The sequence below is a fragment of the Suricata suricatta genome, chromosome 1 (assembly GCF_006229205.1).
Source record: "Suricata suricatta isolate VVHF042 chromosome 1, meerkat_22Aug2017_6uvM2_HiC, whole genome shotgun sequence".
NCBI classification, from domain to species: domain Eukaryota; kingdom Metazoa; phylum Chordata; class Mammalia; order Carnivora; family Herpestidae; genus Suricata; species Suricata suricatta.
The window spans coordinates 140,366,783-140,375,975 of NC_043700.1; the positions used below are offsets into that span (position 1 = coordinate 140,366,783).

General features: G+C 34.9%; 1 protein-coding gene and 1 pseudogene across 1 annotated transcript in view; one reads left to right on the top strand and one right to left on the bottom strand.

The window, feature by feature from the left end:
• Nucleotides 1–4,136, top strand: part of LOC115301860 — a 9,479-nt pseudogene extending 5,343 nt beyond the window's left edge.
• A 4,235-nt stretch (nt 4,137–8,371) lies between these two features.
• ODAM (odontogenic, ameloblast associated) overlaps nt 8,372–9,193 on the bottom strand; it is a 9,781-nt gene continuing 8,959 nt past the window's right edge. The window contains exon 11 of the mRNA XM_029930909.1: nt 8,372–8,620. The gene's annotated coding sequence lies outside the window, so the exon portion shown is untranslated. The remainder of the gene's footprint in view (nt 8,621–9,193) is intronic.

Consider the following 9,193-nt stretch of genomic DNA (forward strand, 5'->3'; position numbering starts at 1 on the left):
TTTCTGGAAGTAACAAACAATGTAATCATTAGAAAAATGATGTAATCACCTATGGTATATAAGACACCAAGTTTCACAGTAAAGTGTGGTCTCTTCCACCATTCATGTTGTCTGTGTTCTTTCTTATAGATATTTCGCCGACACCAACCCCCTACTCAGAGACCCTTGGACTCTGGTGCGTGGGCTGGTCCCCCGCAAAGAGCAGCGTAGGGATTTCAGCAACTTCCTATTGCTCTGGAGACCGAGTTAGGAATTATAGTTCCATAAACGTAGAGGAGCTCCATAAATACAAGCAGCTCTCTGTTCAAGTACCAGAAGGTCAACCCTGTAGGTCTAAAGGCCATGTTAATAGGGCTTGGTTTTTCTCTGGCACTGAGGATAAAAGTGAAACGAATACATGAATAAGCTTTAAAAAAAAAAGGCTCCATAAGACCAGTGTGATCCTCCACTATATTAACTATTTGAGCACAAAATACAACACTCTTCAGAAGAAGGTAACAGAATACAGAGTCCCTACTGTATATCATTTACAAAGGCAGCATGAAATAAAAAAAATACTAAATATGCAAAAAAAATCCAAAGTCTATCAGTTAAGATTTTCCAGAGGAATAGAACCAGAATATCTATTTTCTGTTACTACAGTTGATACTCAATCAACAGGGATTTGATCTGTGTGGGTACACTTAAATGTGGATTTTTTAAATAGTAAAATGCTGTAAATGTATTTTCTTTTCCTTATAGTTTTCTTTTTTTAAATTTTTAAATGTTTGTTTATTTTTGAAAGAGAGAGAGACACACACAGTGTGAGTGAGCGAGGGCAGAGAGAGAGGGAGACACAGAATCTGAAGCAGGCTCCAGGCTCAGAGCTGTCAGCACAGAGTCTGACATGGCACTCGAACCCAAGAGATGTGAGATCATGACCTGAGCTGAAGTTGGATGCTTAACCAACTGAGGCACCCAGGCACCCCCTTATGGTTTTCTTAATAACATTTTCTTTTCTGTTTACTTTTTTGTAAGAATATAACATAATATTTATGACATATAAAATATGACTTATCAGTAAGGCTTCTGGTCAACAGTAGGCTACTAAATACTTATGTTTTGCGGAAGCCAAAGTCCCATACGGGTTTTTGACTGTGTGGGAGGTTGGCACCCCAACCCTCGTAATGTTCAAGGGCCAACTGCATGTCTATATCTATCTTTACGGAGATTTATTACGAGGCATTGGTTCATGTGATATGGAGGCTGAGAAGTTCCACAATCTGCCATCTGCAAGCTGAAGACCCAGAATTGCTGGTGGTGCAGTTCAGCTTTAGTCCAGAGGCCTGAGAACCAGGAGAACCTATGGTAGAAGTCCAGTTCAAGAATCAGAGAAAATGAAATGAGATGCCCCAGCTCAAGGGATAAAGTGGGGAAAAAGGGGCAAATTCTTCCTTCTGCCTTTTGTTCTATTCAGACCCTCTATAACTTGGATGCCACTTATCTACATTGGACAGGACCATCTACTACACCGAGTCCACCAGTTTAAATGCTAATCTCATCCAAAAACACCCTCACAGAAACACCCAGAAATAATGTTTAATTCGAGTGCTCTGTGGCATGTCAAAATGACACATGAATTACCTACTCTACAAGACAATGTTACCCACACTCAAAAGTAAAATCAACCAATAGAAACAGACCCAAAGACAGTCTAGGAAATTGAAATACACTGATCATGACCTAAAAATAGCTAGGATTCGGGGTTTCTGGGTGGTTTAGTCAGTTGAACATCTGACCCTTGACCTCAGCTCAAGTCTTGATCTCAGGGTAGAGTTCAGGTCCTGCACTGGGCTCTGCACTAGATGTAAAAATAACTAGGATTAAACACGTTAGAAGATTTATAGGAATATGATTAAAATATTGACTGAAGAGTTTGATAATTTCTGGAAAGATAAGAAAATATTTAAAAATCAAATAGTAATCCAAGAACTTGAAAATTTAAAACCTTGAATTAAAAAAGTTATTACATGATATTAAGAGCTGAAGCAGATTGGCTATAATAGAAGAATGAACCAACGAATTTGAAGGTCGGTAGAAATTTTCCAAACTGAACAGCTGAGAAAACTAAAATTAGCAAGGCTCCAATGCTCTGAGGAATAGTATCAAGCAATCTAATATGTATGTTATTGAAGTTCTAGAATGAGACAAGAGATAAAATGGAACAGAAAAATAGTCAAAGAAATATTGAGAAGATTTTACCAAATTTTATAAAAAACCAATGCACTGGTCTCGGAAACTCAGTGCACAGCAAGTTGGATTAACACAAAGATAACTATATTTAACTCTGTTATAGTCAACACTAATATCAAAGATACAGAGAGAGCCTTAAACGGCTTAAGGAAAGAATGATACTTTGCATGTAGGGAAACATCAACATTAATCATAGCTGATTTTTCACCTGAACCAGTGGAAACTAAAAGATAAAGTAACAACGTCTTTAAAGTGTGAAAAGGAAAAATATCAGTATAGAATTATACATCCAGAAAAGGTAATCTATAACAATGCAGACATAGTAAAGGTTTTTGAGGTTAAAGTGAAATTATACCAAGTGGAAATTCACAGCTATAGGAAAGAAGTAAGGAAGAGAACTGAAATTGCTAAATGTGTAAGCAAATGTAGGTGTATCTTTTTTCTTTTTAAAAATCCTTTAAGAATTAATATTGGGGCACATGGGTGGCTTGGTTGGTTAAATGTCTGACTTTGGCTCAGGTCATGATCTCACTGTTTCTTAATTTGAGTTCTGTGTCAGGCTCTCTGCTCTCAGTGCAGAGTGTGTTATGGATCCTCCATCTCTCTCTCTCTCTCTCTCTGCCCTTACCCTGCTTTCTCTATCTCAAAAAAATTAAAAAGCATTAAAAATTATTAATAGACATGTGGAAGTAAAATATATGAAAGTATTAGCACAAAGGACAATAGAATATAATATGGTATCATACAATTGTAATACAATTTTGTTACAGGAAAAGAGGTAGTATATTAATTCTACATAGCCCATGATAAATTAAAGGTGTACAAAATAATCCTCAAAGAAAACACTAAATGATATAAATGTATCAGCTAAAAAGCTAATAATGGAGATAGAAAGGAAAAATAATAATACAGGTTTAATTCAAAACAGGGAGGGGAAACAAAGCACACAGGAGAGAACAAAAAGCAAGTGAGTAGACTTAAACCCAATCATATCAACAAATACACTAAATTTGAATGGGGTAAACATTCCAATTAAAAGACAAATTTCAAGGTTGGATAAAAATGTAAGAACCAACTAACTATATGTTATTTATGACACATACTTTATAAAAACACAGCTGAAAGTAAAGGAATGGCAAAAGATATATCATGTAAATATTAAGCATAAGCTCATATGTCTTCATTAATATTAGGCAAAGTAATAGTCAAAACATGGTGTATTACTGGAGATAATTAGGGTCATGTTATAATTAAAAGATCAACTCTTTAAGAAAATACAAGTCCCAGATGTGTATGCACCTAAAATCAGAGCTTCAAAATATATGAAATAAAAATTGACAGATGTAGGGGAGAATAAACAAATCAGCATTCACAGTTGGAGACTCACATCTGTTTTAACTGCCAAAATATAGGGAATTTGAATGAAATAAGCAAATTGATCTAATGGATGTTTGTAGAACATGAGACCCAGCAACTGCAATATAAGCATTGTTTTTAAGTGCACAGAAAATATTCACCAGGACAGACTATAGTCTGAGGCACAGACTGATAACAATAAATTTCAGAGGATTAAAATGATATAAAATGGTCTGGCAGAATGGAACAGCTGTCAGGTATGTGTGACATTTTGTTCTGAGGAGCAGATCGAGTGGGCCAGGGACCGCTTACACCTGAGATGACTAAGGGACTTCCAGAGGTGGAAGTCCAAGTCAAACTTAGGGCAGCCTCACTGAGCAACCAAGACTGTCAGCTGCACCCAACAGTCACCCAGCACAGCAGCAGCAAGTGCCTGTGGTGGATATCCAGTCAGAACTGAGCAGGCCTTCTTAGCTGAGACACTAAGAGATGGTTTAAGCAGTGTTGGAACATTCAGGCAGCTGATTCCAAGAGGAAAACTGGGTTAGAGCTGATCCAGTCATGGTCCGGAATGAAGAAATAAAGAACGAGGTGTTTGGAGGTCACGTAATTATTAGGGATGTGTTAAGAGAAATAGTTTTCCTTAACATTTCCCCATAATAAGCTAATTGCAGAAAATTTTGAAAAAGTAAAAGCACAAGACCTTGATGTTCTAACCCTGACACTTTTGTCTGTATTACTTTGCCATCATTATTGTGCATGATTTTTAGGTAGTTTTATTCATACTTAATATCTGTTGAGTTTCAAATAACATTATATGAACATACTTTATTATAAATGCCTGCTAAATACCCTGCTAACGAAGGTTTTGTAGTTCTCTTTTGTGAGATTTCTTTTTTGTTGTGTTGCTTTTTTCTAGTAGTTTGATAAGGCTTCAGTAAATTGCTGTGTATAACAGATAGGATATTTTTCTTATATATGCATGTGTGAAGTAAACTGAATCAAGGAATATAAACTTAGGGTACATTTTATAAATTCTCTGTTGCCTTGAGAAAATGGAATGCTCACTACAATACACTTTTGCCTACACTGGTTGTTTTAATTATGTATCGTTTGTGCCTACTGAGTTATAAATACGCATCACATTCATTATCAGATAAGATGTGAAATACTTTCCAATGCTTATTTACTAATTATTCCTTTTTGGTTTTGTCTTTTTCTTACTTTTTTTTGTTTTCAATGATGTATTTGAATCAGTTGACAATATAATAAAACATTATCCATAAAAAGAATATATTTTCTGATTTCAATATACTTAATTTAAAGTTAATAATAATAATATATGTTGAAATATCAACCATTTAGATATATGTCAATTCATTTCTCAATAATGCATGAGTTAAAAAAGAAAGGAATGATTAGAATTTTATATCTTTAAAATGTTAACATAAGAATAAAAGAGGGGTGCCTGGGTGACTCAGTCAGTTAAGCATCCGACTTCTGCTCAGGTTATGATCTCACGGTTTGTGGGTTCGAGCCCCGTGACAGGCTCTGTGCTGACAGCTAGCTCACAGACTGGAGCCTGGATTCTGTGTCTCCTCTATCTCTAACCCTCCCCTACTCTCTCTCTTTCTCTCTTTCTCTCTCTCTCTCTCTCAAAAATAAATAAAACATTAAAAAAAAGAATAAAGGAAATGTTTAGTATCAGTGATCTAAGCTAGACGTTGGCAAATTCTAGCCTGAAGGTCAAATGTAGATCATGCTTGTTTTTGTAAATAAAGTTTTACTGAAACACAGCAATACCCATTCATTGACGTAACATCTAAAATCAGTGCAAGAAGAAATAAAAAATTGAGACAGTCTTATATTCAATGAAGTATAATAAAAAATATTCCTCTGAAGAAAGCTCTGGGCCCAAGTGGCTTTACTGGTGAGTTCTATTAAGCATTTAAAGAAGAAATAATACTAAGAGCACACAGACTCACTTAAGAACAGAACATTTCTCAACTCATGTTATGAAACCAGCAAAACCCCAATATAAAAACTGCCAAGGATGTTATAAGAAAAGAAAATTTCAGACTAATAGCATTCATGAACACAGACATTAAAATCATTCATATGATATTAATGAAACCCAGTGATGAGAGGAAAAAGCTCTCCTGAAGTCAGGAGAAAAAAGGGAAACCATCTTAGGTTTCTTTCTAAGGCAGCATGCCTGTGTATAAACTTTGTTTAAACCAAAAGCCTGACTTATGTCCCACTAAGCATACACTGCACACCTGTTTTATACATGAGTAGCCTAAGTAAAAACCACTTTGTCTTCAAAATATAGATCTATGTTCCTACTCCTTGCATTCCTTGAAGTTAAATACCTATCTATCTATCTATCTATCTATCTATCTATCTATCTATCTATCATCTATCATCTATCTACCTATATCTCAGGATATATATCTCAAGGTGTATATATTCTGGAACTTCATATAAATTAAATCGTATGCTATATATTCTTTTGTATCTGAAACCTTTTACTCAGTATAATGCTTTTGTGATTCATCCATGTTATTGTTTTAACTGCATATTACATTGTATGAATGTGGCAGGTTCTCTTTTCATTCTCCTACTGAAGAACATTTGGATTATTTTCAGTTACTGACCATTACAAAAGAAGTAGCTATGACTGTTCCTACACAAATTCTTTCATGAACGTATTTTTTTTTTCTTGGGTAAATACCAAGAAGGAGAGCAAAATCACAGGGTAAGTGTATGTTATGATTAACTGATAAGTAGTCCAATGTGACTGTACCATTTTATGCTTTGGTCAGCAATGTGTCAGAATTCCATGCAGCAATTTTTGAAAGAGAGAAGGGGATGGAGGTTAAACTCTGTGAAAGTTAACCATTGAAGGGAGAGCAACCCATGAAAATGAAAAAAAAAAAAAAAGACAATTGTAAGTGTTGGCCAGAGATAGATGTAATGTTCAAGGTGAGGTCACGTATGGATTCTATATTTCAGTCTTCAACTAATGCTGCTGTAGTACATTTAGATAGGAAACAACCAGTGGAAAAAGGAGAAAGTTGGTAGGGAAAGGTTTGAAGAACATTGGAAACCATTCCCTACAAATTCATTGTGTGAAATGTGTAACATTGTATTATTTTATATATGTAATAATTATCCACTTTATACTTCTAATCTGTTAATATTGCATTTATGCAATTCTCATATTTTTCACATTATTTGTTATTGCAATATCTGATATTGCCAAACTCTTGATTTGATTTTCGTTTGATGCTTAGAGTTTTGCAGTTTTCCCTGAATTCTGCTTTTCCCTACCGTGCCCTTGAACAGAGAGCAATGTTATGCTTATCTCTTCTTTTTAGTCTCTGACCATCTCCTTTCCCCTCCTCCTTAATGAGAAGTTGAATGTGTGCTATGTTCCAGATGTTTTCTAAATAAACACTTAGCATGAATTACCTCATGTAATTTTTTCAGTGACTTCATGAATTCTTAGGACTTTGGTACACAATGTTCTTAAGTGCTGAATACCTGTTTTTATCAGACATCTGGATGTGTGAATCTCTGTGTCATGTCCAATAGTAAGAGGTCAGTCAGTTATCTAGAATTATATTCATTCAATTCACTAATTTAGGGGGGAAGGATGAAATATAAGAGGAAAGTAGAGTAAGTGATTGATTATTGGGTTGCTCTTTCGTAGGTACCTAGCAGTTCTCAAAGTCATAATAATAACAAATACTGGAAAAGGTATTATGCTGGCAATTTTGATCAGTTTTAAAGCTTAGGATACTAACCAAATTTGTTTGAAACCAACTGACACATAATAATTATTCATTTATTCACTCCTTTATACACACATTTCTTTCTGTGTGCACATACTCACATGCATCAAGACTCACCTACATACAAATATGTAGAGCATATTGTCAGTCTTCCTGTTTTCTCAGAATTTCAGCTGAAGCTCCAAAGCTAAGAAAATAAGTCCTCTCATAATCACAGGTGAAAGGGGGAAAATTAAGATTTTCTGAGTACAGTAAAACCTTGGATTGTGAGTAACTTGTTCTGCAAGTGTTCTGCAAGACTAGCAAACATTTCTGATAAATTTTAACTTGATGAAAGAGCCATGACTTGAGATATGAGTAGCACGTGACACCTAATGTCACATGATCACAACTGAGCCAATGGTTCTTGAAATTTGCTTTGATATACACATGCTTTGGATTATAAGCATGTTTCCAGAACAAGTGATGCATGTCAACTAAAGTTTCACAACGTACTTTGTTATGTCCAGCTATGTTAATTATGTTATTTCATGCAGTTCCTTCAGAGGTTCTGAAAGATAAGTATCGCATTCTATGTTTTACACCTGAGAAAACAAATTCCAGGTTAAATGACTTGCCAAACGCTCAAAACCACATTGAAAGCCAGATCTGATGAAACCCAAAATCTCTGCTCTATTCTGTACGGGATGCTGCCTCCTCAAACCAGCATGCATCTTCCTAGGGAACTATGCTTTTACGTAATGACATCCATCTCTCTATGTAGCTGGGTCTTACTGGAAGCATGCAGTTCATGATATCTGCCCCCAGTATTTTTGATTCTAAGGGGAAGTGCATCAGAAGGAGTCTTGCTGATTGGGCCTGGGGGTAATAATTAGATGAAATGTCAAAGATAGGTACATACTTGAGGACATTACTCACAATCACCACACAATGACATGTTCCAGAGCTATTCTTTATTAATGCAATGGTCTAGTCAATTCAGTGATATTAGCTTTATTCTTATTGTTGTTACTTTCCAGATTACTCAATGATAGGATATATGAGAAGAAATATAATTTTGTAAAGACAGGACTTATTAAATGATTGTATTATTTTCTATTTAAAGAGTGCACTGCTACTTATAAGTAAAAAGAAATTCAAGAGACGAGCATTTCATATATTTCAAAAAACTGGTGTTAGTATTGAGGAAGCAAATTGCCTAAAATGATATCCAAGGTATCGCCACATCTTTTTCTCTGAAAAATAAGATAGGAGTACATTTTAATATCAATGGACTTTAATATTTCCTAGATATTTTCCAAAAAGCTTAACAAAAAGTAGAAAACTTTTCTTCTGGCACTGTTGTCACATAGAGTGAAGGTCACACTATACTGAAATCCTTCAATTTTTCTGATTAAGTAACTTAAACTGAGTTGCTTTGTATAAAATGTCACATTATAAAAGCGGCCTTTCTAAAGAGGTGCTAAACTCTTCACTTCTGATTGGATTTTTGTAGATTTTTTTTCAACGGAAGAATGCTGAGTATTCATTTTCATAGAAGGAGAAATCAGAAAAGACTCTTTTTTTAAATTTATTTTTTATTTATTTTTTATTTTTTCAATGGTTTACGTTTCCTTTTTATTTATTCCTTGAAACTGCCCGTAGTGCAGGTTTCTCATGGATGAAGTATGGAACTGAGCAGATTCTTTTTTTCTACAAAATTATGGTATAAACTTGCTCAATTTTCTATCTTATTGCTAATAAACCTTACAGGCGCACAGTTTGTAAAATAAACCCCTTAAGGACTGAATGCGTAGAGCATGCTGCAA